Source organism: Myripristis murdjan, chromosome 7, assembly GCF_902150065.1.
Source record: "Myripristis murdjan chromosome 7, fMyrMur1.1, whole genome shotgun sequence".
NCBI lineage: Eukaryota > Metazoa > Chordata > Actinopteri > Holocentriformes > Holocentridae > Myripristis > Myripristis murdjan.
This window is the reverse complement of record NC_043986.1, coordinates 14,298,890-14,307,861: the sequence shown is the minus strand read 5'-3', so window position 1 is coordinate 14,307,861 and position 8,972 is coordinate 14,298,890.

Below are 8,972 nucleotides of genomic sequence, written 5' to 3'. Positions count from 1 at the left end.
CACACACGCAGTTCAGAGGATCATCAGGTTAGCTACGGGCCATTGTCCCTTGAAGAATCTCCCTATCCTTGACATCCATCATGAGAAAATAAGTTCATATGCATCACTGCTAACATAATGGTCTTAAGAGGCGTAGAGAAAGGCTCACCTAACATGCAGCATGGCATATAAAAGAAGAGCCCACTGACATTAATGAAAATGTATACCATTTAAAACTAGTAGGAACAAGGGCTGAGTGGAAGAGGCATTATTTATTAATAGGAAATGGCTAAGTGACTGGCTGTTGATGGCGTGGACTATTTTCATACCATTTCTATACTCTTGATGTTCTTCCTTTGTTGCCAAGTTTTGCTTCAAGGAAGGAAACTGCCATATCAAGTTCCATTTCTATCCGCGTCGTTGGCATTGTGAGCAATGCTTTTGTGTAATTATTGGCTTTTTCCTACAGGCCTTTTGTACAAAAAAGGGTGTGCAAAAAAGCAATATTGTATGGTGTTATATCAAACAAAATATGAAGTGTAGCTGACAAGGCAGCCTGCAGATTCACAGATCACGTTCACAGATCTTTTTCACACATATTTCAGGAACTTAGCTACAAAATATTGGCCCTCAGCTAGCCTGTGTATTTAAGGACTTGGTAGCAAGTTATCAGATCCAAAAGTGCAAAGTAGTGAAAGGCATTATTTCAAAAACCCAAAAAACAAACAGAAATACAGCAACAAACAAATATCTGGACACTGTTGTATAGCAAGCGTGTACACACTGCAATACAACCACACCTATTCCTCTTCAGCCCAGTTTTACAAGTCCATATTCATCTAAAATGAAACTAACATGCAAACCCCCTGCTGTGCACTGTCTTCATTCTCGTTCGCCCTCCCTCCTTCCCTTATTTCCCCCTCCTCATCTCCCTCAGCTTGTAACCTGAATTCAGTAGCGCAGTGGACCAATCGATCACAGGGAGTTCTTTTTTTTTTCTTTTTTTTTCATCCCAGCAATTTTCCTCTGAGGAAAGGGGGAATAATGTGAGCTAACAGTGTGGAAAATCAATGCTCCACTGGCATAGAATAACTTGGAGTCTGGCTGGCAGAGAGTACCGGTTTCCATGAGGCTAGTTTGGGTGATAAAGCCACCCCACGTCCCTTCTCTCATCCAGTGTGATAGCAGCCGCCCCTGCCGAGCCACTTGCTCTCAATAGTAGGTTACCGTAGTTTTATTCCTCAAATCCTGTGGATTTATGAGGTATATGCTGGATGTATGCCTGTGATGTAAGGCTTTGTGTGTGTGATGGGGTGTGCGAGAGTCTGTACGAAATGTATGTGAGCATATATGCATGGTTGTGTGTGTGAGTGTGACAGTTTGTAAGTGTGTGTTTGTGCGCGCATTCAAGTGTGCAAGGGTTTGCTTCTACACAGGGGTGCTGTGATGAATTTGCCCTCACTGTCTCCATCACAGCGCCACGTCAGTAAATTGGAAAATAATATTATCACAACATTGTTAACGGCGGTGTTTAAAAGAGCCTGATGTTTTCACCTCCACGAAAACACTGAGAATACCCGTTAGTACATTTTAAATCACCTCAGACTGGCTATTATAGACTTAGTCAAAATATAAGTGGTAATGTCGGTGTAGAGTGAAATTTGTAATACAAACAAAGACACCTATAGGTTTTGGGCCCATCCGAGATTGAGCAAAAGCAGCTCCTCAGTGTGTGAAATAGGTTTCATAACAACAAGAAGATGGTAGACACTGTCATCTCACTCATAGCGGTGCTGTAACAGGTACACCGCAAAGTGTACAGGCATGTGAGTTTTGTGTGTGTGTGTCTTTTCAATTGTATCCATCCCTTCTTAAACACCACCCACACTGACCCAGACAGCCTCAAACTTGCTGATGTTGCTTCCAGTAAAAAGCTTGTTTCAAAAGTACTCGCTGCTTTCAGAGACAAAACACAAGCTCAGTCCAGATATTTTAGAACATTTTATGCAAAGTAAGCAAATAATCTGAGGCACTGATAGATAGATAGATAGATAGATAGATAGATAGATAGATAGATAGATAGATCGAATAATAAACCGTTGAGCAACTAAATACTTAAATGATACATATTTGTGCTCAATATAAAACTTATTGTGTGAGGCAGTACTTTGTTACCTGGCTTGTCCTGCCATGAGTCAGAGTTAACATTTCTTTAAAACTCACGATAGACAAAGACATCAGGTAATGAGTTAAGTTTTAATTTAGTTTATTTGCACAGTGTTGGAAGGCTTACGCCTGCAATTTTGTATTACAACACAACATAATCAAGCAAGCCGCCAGTCTCTTCATTAAGAACTGCATGTAGTAACAAAGCATGGATCCGCTTGGGAGACACCAGTCACATCTCGTCTTGCCAATTACACTTTGCATGATTCCTCCCCCAAATTAGGATGAGCCGAGATGGAAAATGATTTTTGGCATGTCGTGGGCCCTAATTATCCACTGAACAAATGGAAATATCATTAATGTTGTGTTCTTAATCCACCACTATACAGAGAGGAACAAAGCGCACTGACAGCTATTTGGCTTGCAAAATATTTTTGAGCTGATCAAAGAGATCACTTGAAATGAAGGCCGAGGGAGAGTGCCCAGCAGTTTGTTGTTATGAGCTGTCCATGAGCTCAGACACGTACCTGGTCATGAAAGTCTATTTGCGGCTGATGCAGATCCCTAACATTGTCACATTCTTCAGATGGGATAAAACAGCCTATTTACTAATGAATGACATAATGATGACATCATGGTCACCATCTATCCTCTCGGGGGTCCAGAAAAACAAACACCATTGTGTTGCAGGAAGTTTCCAATTGTGTTGTTGTCTTTGAAGAGCACAACTTGAATTATGAGAACATACTTACTCTGAATGCGGGAAAAATGCAACCTCTCAAGCAGAGGCTGAAAGAGGAAAATATCACCCATCCAATTTTCAAGTATCACTGTCTTGCTGAAACACAAACAGATCTCGACAGCTACCTCAAAATGCTTTGCTTGTTATTCACAAATATACACCACAATGAGACAAATATCATTTTAAAAGTAACTTTAGATGTTGTGCATCTGCAAATTTGACTTTATAGGAATGGCAGTGAAATAACATTACCATAAGCTTGGTGCAATGCATGCATAATAGATTGTTGTTTTCACTCTGCATATGGTAGGAGCTGGATTCGCTTCAAAGTGCACCAAATTTGCATGATTCGATGTGAGGGATTCTGGGATTAGAGAACACCACTCCCCCTCCCCCCACCGTTCACTAGGCTACTGTATAGAAAGGTATCACATTCCCACAGATGGTGGGGAACATTGTGAAAATATTGCCATTACGATACAAAAGAGCAACCACATGAAATCAAGGAAATAAACACAGCAAGATTTTTTTTTTTTTTTTTTCCAAATTTTGTAGTTTTATTCTGATACATGCGCTTTTTTTAAAGAAACATATAAACATCGGCTTCAACATGGGCTGTTTTGTCAGCTTTAAGATTTCAAATAATATTCATTTGAGCTGAATTTTATGATGTTAAGGTCAAAGTTTCTTTCTTAAAGGTCTTATTGTAATTCTGCCTCATTGGGTAATGCAGCAAAGAGAGACAGGAAAGTGGGAGGAAAGAGAGGAAGGGCAGACGTGTGGCATCTGAGTCTGCAAGGTGTGCACCTCAGACTGTTGAGCCACCGGGACGACTCGTGGTCTGACTTTTCAAACTTGTAAAACGTAATTTCTGTCTGAGTGTTTTCACACCTCAGCTTTGTGATTGGTAGCTAAAGTGACAGCTCCTTACAGGTGCCAAAAGAAACCAGCATCAACAGACATTTCACTCATGCATAGTCTCTTCTCGCTGACATTCCTTACTCTTGTTTTCTATCAGTTAAAACTGACACAAAACAGAGATGGAGAACAGAAAGCCTATTTGACTGCAGACAAGCCCTCAAGGCTGCTACTCAACACCGTCTGCCAAGCAAGAACAATCTGATACACTAAGTAATAACAACACTCAGAGCAATGGTATTGATGATAGCACAAATGGCCCAAGAGGAGTGAACAGTTTTTTTCTGCTATTGTTGTGAATCATTTTTGTTTTTTCTTTTTTTTTTTTTTTCCCCAGCCTGTTTCTTGTCAACCTTTGATTTTGGCACAGTGGATTCCCAGGCAAAGCGAACTGAAGGCATATGTCTCAGGCAATGGGGATTTTCACAGCAGTGTGTACTTTCATGCAAATTACATGCCCATCAATGATGAGCTGTCCCTCTTCTCATTGGATAACCTGATTATAATTTAGATCAGGATGTCCATCTGTTAGGTGCATGCCCACACATGGCACTACGCTTGTAGTAAGAATGAGTCTGCCTCATGGTTTTCCCCATATCTCACAGAAAAAACAATGTCAGAGAAGGCAGTCATAGAGAGGTTTTTGTGTATGCCTGTCTCTGGCAGTTATGCCTTCTATTTGTGTTCATTTGTGGTGTTTCGGCCCAAAATGAATGGATTTGCACTGAGATGACACAGGGTGAGAACGTCACAGGCCCGCACGATATTGTCTCAGAGCAAACCATAACAAGCCAAATCCATTCTGGTTCTGATGGTGAAACCAACACCTCGTCATGGATATTGCGAGGCTGAACACACTGTGCTCGACTAAAAGGCAGCATGTGTTCAGAATGTCACTCAGGACAACACAGGATATGATCCTGTTAAAAAGAAAGGCAAAGCGTTTGGCTGCGTCGGCGCTGTGTGAAAGACCAGAATAAACAGACTGAGAGGCGCACACAGCCTCAACAAACCAAAAATCCAGTGATCAGTTAATTAAAGCTGTCACATCACTGTATTTGGTATCCTTCTTTGGTTATTCTGGGACAGAATTAGCTCTATTAACTGTTGCAGGCAAGTAATAAAGTCATACCTGAGTGCTTCCCTGTGTCGCAAAAATTCACTGTAAGTCTTATCTGCATTCAAGATTTTGGATTTAAATATTACGTTTGATCAGCAAACCAACAGTTTCTGCAAATCCACAGGTAACAGAACTCTCTTCCGTCAGCTGTAGGGATAATCTGGTTCTCATGCAAAGTGATTTCCTCTTCGCAGGTGAACCGGAGAAACCTGATGGAGCGACAGACAAGCTGTACATGTCTGTCCTGTTGACGGGTTGGCAGAGGTGGTCGAGGGATGATCAGGTCTTGTGATGTTCCTGGCCTTATACGGTCAGGTCTGGCCCATCAGCTGAGAATCAGGTGCTAGCTGAATATTTAGAAGGATGAACACTTCCTGCTGAGCCAACGCACGCATCCCGAGCCTTGGCGTAGAGCTACTTTTCTCTGTCTTTCCTGATTTCTCACTCTGTCTGTACTTCATCCCCTTTCTCTTCCCTTATGCTCACTCTCTCTGTCTTTCTTTCATTCCTCTATTTCAATGTTGTTGTTCTCCCCTCTGCAAATGATCACTTTTTTAAGTTAGGAAGCATCACAGAATTTTTCAAAGTATTATTTTTGTGGGAAGAAACATTACAAGAAGCAAGAAGGTTTCTCAGTGTTTTATTTAAACCTGTCGATATTGTTACTTGTGCAAAGCAGCGGCTTGCAGAAGTGCCCTGGGTTTCAGTTCCACTTTCTGACAATGTTGATTTACAAAACCCCCTGAACTGCAAATGTTCCACTGTCTAATAAGAGCTGATTTTTCTGTGATCATTTCTTCTTCTTCTGTTTTTTTTTTTTTTTTTCTGAGGTGACAAATGTTGACTGCAAAGCTGTTTGTCCTTTCACAGAGCCGCTTTAGCGCAAAACACTTCAAAAGTGTTCAATTAACTCTGCTAGGTGTGGCCTTACATAAACACTTGCATAATGTTGATCTTTACACTCTCACAGTGAAATTACCACTGATGATTTGGCTGTCTGTATACAATTGCATGACTAAAACCTCTCCCACAATAATTGAATGTATTCTAATGTCTGTTTGCCTTTCCTGGAGCAACACAGTGTGCCGCTGAATCCTCACCGATTAAATTCCCAGATAAATGATTATACTTAATGAAATGCAAGCAATTAAAGTAAAAGCCTGATCAAATGGTGCCTGACTGTCAGTCAAATATGCTGACATGTAATTGAAAATGTCCCCTTTCTCTTGCTCTCTGCCGCTCCTGTAATATGAATCCATTTAAAAACAGATCAGGTTTCTGGTGACAACAGGGGAGTAGATGATACTTAATCAACTAATTGACACAACAAAGACCTTTTCTAATGTGTGTGTTCAATAACATCTGGCCCTCTCGTGTTTAATGCTAAATTATTCACAAGCCTGACTTTTTACCTCCAAACTCACTGTAACTTCTCGTATCAGCTGGTGGTGTTTGAATGCTGGTGAACACATCAGGTGGCAAAGGTCAAAGGTTACCACTATCTATTTTCTTTGTAATGATAGAAGGGAAAAACTTTGAAGAAAAAAATAATAAAATAAACTGAAGTTAGAACTAAACTTAACTAAACTTGAATCCATGACTTTGCATTTTTTTTGCCCATTTGCCTGGTAGTCACAATAATGAACGAGCAAGGACACTGCCAATATTATCAGCTGCTACTATGCCTCAACTGAAACAACAAAAACAAATAAATAAACAAAAAAAGACATGCTTACATGCCTTTTGCTCAAATGTACTGAATCCAAAGTTACTCACAAGGCTAGCTGTGACTTTATTTTGCGCCAAATAATTTCAGCTGTTGATATTTAAATGTGGATGAACAGATTACAGCGGCTAAAGCTGATCAATATCCATTTTCATTCTAATGATACAGAGCAAGCTGTAAATACTATAAACTAAAATAAAATAAAATAAACTGAACTCATCTAAAGTAAACTAAAGTAAACTAAAGTAAACTAAACTAAACTGAAAACTTTATTTTGTAGCACAATGACCGGTGTAAAGCACAATTAGTCTTTGTTATCGTCACAATAACAAAAAGCTGAGACCTTTTGACAAATTTAGCAACAACTATATTTTAACTGACATTAAAAAAAATATCAAAAACATGAGGCCTTCATGAGTTTCATTGATCGGCAATACCATTAAATGTTATTACTTGTCAAGTGTTCAGGATCAAAGGCGATTATTCATAATTCACCTTTCGTAAATCCTGTCGTGGCGTTCTGCGCTACAAGAACAACAGAGAAAATGGAATACAATTTAATGGATTATCATTTTTCCTGTGCCTTATGACACAATGACACAATTACCCTAAAGCTTATTTTCGAGGCGGGAAAAGGAGGATTGGGTGACAGAAAAACAGGGATAATACGCTCCTTTTTATTTAAGTTTGACGAACTTACAGGCTCAAGGCGTAACCGTTCCCAATCCTTTTTATCATGCAGCACAGAGTGGGAAGGGCCGACGTACTGTAGCTACAGGTCATTGTTGCCCCGCAGATGAACTAAGTGACAATAATTGAGTTAAGAGGGGAAACAAATGATGTCATGAGTGCATGAAGTGGAAGGAGCCGACTGATTTATTTTCCAAAACAATACATGCCAGAGCAAATCAGTTTTATTAGAAGGGTTGGGTGGGTGGGGGGGTTGGGGAATCAAGCCCCAGCTTTGGTTCACTAGGCTTCACCACAATGCCAAAGATGGTGACTGTGCACATAAGCCAAACTGGTCCACAATAAGACTATAAATCAAATGTTTATCTGACTGCGGTTGCTAGTAAAACAATAAGTGCAAAGGCAGCGAATATGTAAAATGAGTTTGAATATGAACGCCTGGACACTGCAATCTGGAAGACATTTGGCTGATTTAGTGTTTTGTAAAGTAACACTGTGCAATATGAGGCAATGTGTCAGTCTTATCAAACCAGCATGTCAGCATGTCAGTGAGACAGCATCCACTGGGCATTAAACATACAATATTCACCTAAAGCATGTCTTACACTCGCCTTGTATAGCGATCACAGCTACAATATTGCTAAAAAAAAAAAAAAAAAAATCATTTATTATTTGTTTTCTGACACTCTCTCCTTTTTCTCCAAGTGACTGCAGACATCATAGCTCCATTTAGTTTACATTCTTCAGCACAAGGCCTTCTAGAGATCTGTCTCCAGTTTCAAAACACCAAATGAAAACTTTCCTTCCAAACACCAACAGCAAAAACTTTGCAATCATAAACTATATTTTCCAGTCTATAAAACATGACTATTTTGTAATTAAATGTCTTAAGATGGCTCATAAACGTATCCACTTTTACGCTTTTACGGTGGCTATATCATTTTGTAATGAAATGCGTCATATGTTTGAAGTGTGACATCTATATTGTGTTGGGCACAATGCGTACAGTATGAGATATGTTAATTTGTGATGCCGTTGATCCTCCTGATCCTGTGAGACCAAGCGTGCAATATTTCCACGCACTGGTTGCAAATACAAGATAAAAGATGAATCTTGAAGTCAAGTCAAGTCAAGTCAAATCTTCATTATCCTAAGGGAAATTCTGTTTGCAGCAAATGATAAAAAACACAAACAGAAATAACCACATATCAATCAGCATGCATAATAGCTGAAGAGAGAGGAAAAAAAATAAATAAAGAGCAAACCGTCCTCAGGGGTCAGATTACACACTCCAGCCCTTCCAGCCCAATATAGTACAACAGCATATTAAATGCAACAGGCTCTACTAATAAGTCGATATCAGTGCATCATATAAAGGAAGACACTACATCAAAATGTCACCAAGGTAACTTCAGTTGAAATACAACACAAACGTCTGCTGTCTTAAATGAGTTTCACAGCTTCACTGAACATGACGTGCGTGTTTGAAAGGTATACACAGTCCTCCTGGTCCCTTTAAACGTACAGCACAGGTTGGTGGTTTCACAGTATATACACTCAGAAGAGTACACTAATTATGAAAAAAAGGGTCTGAAGGACATGTTGAGCTGTTGACATTCAACTGTTGGGGA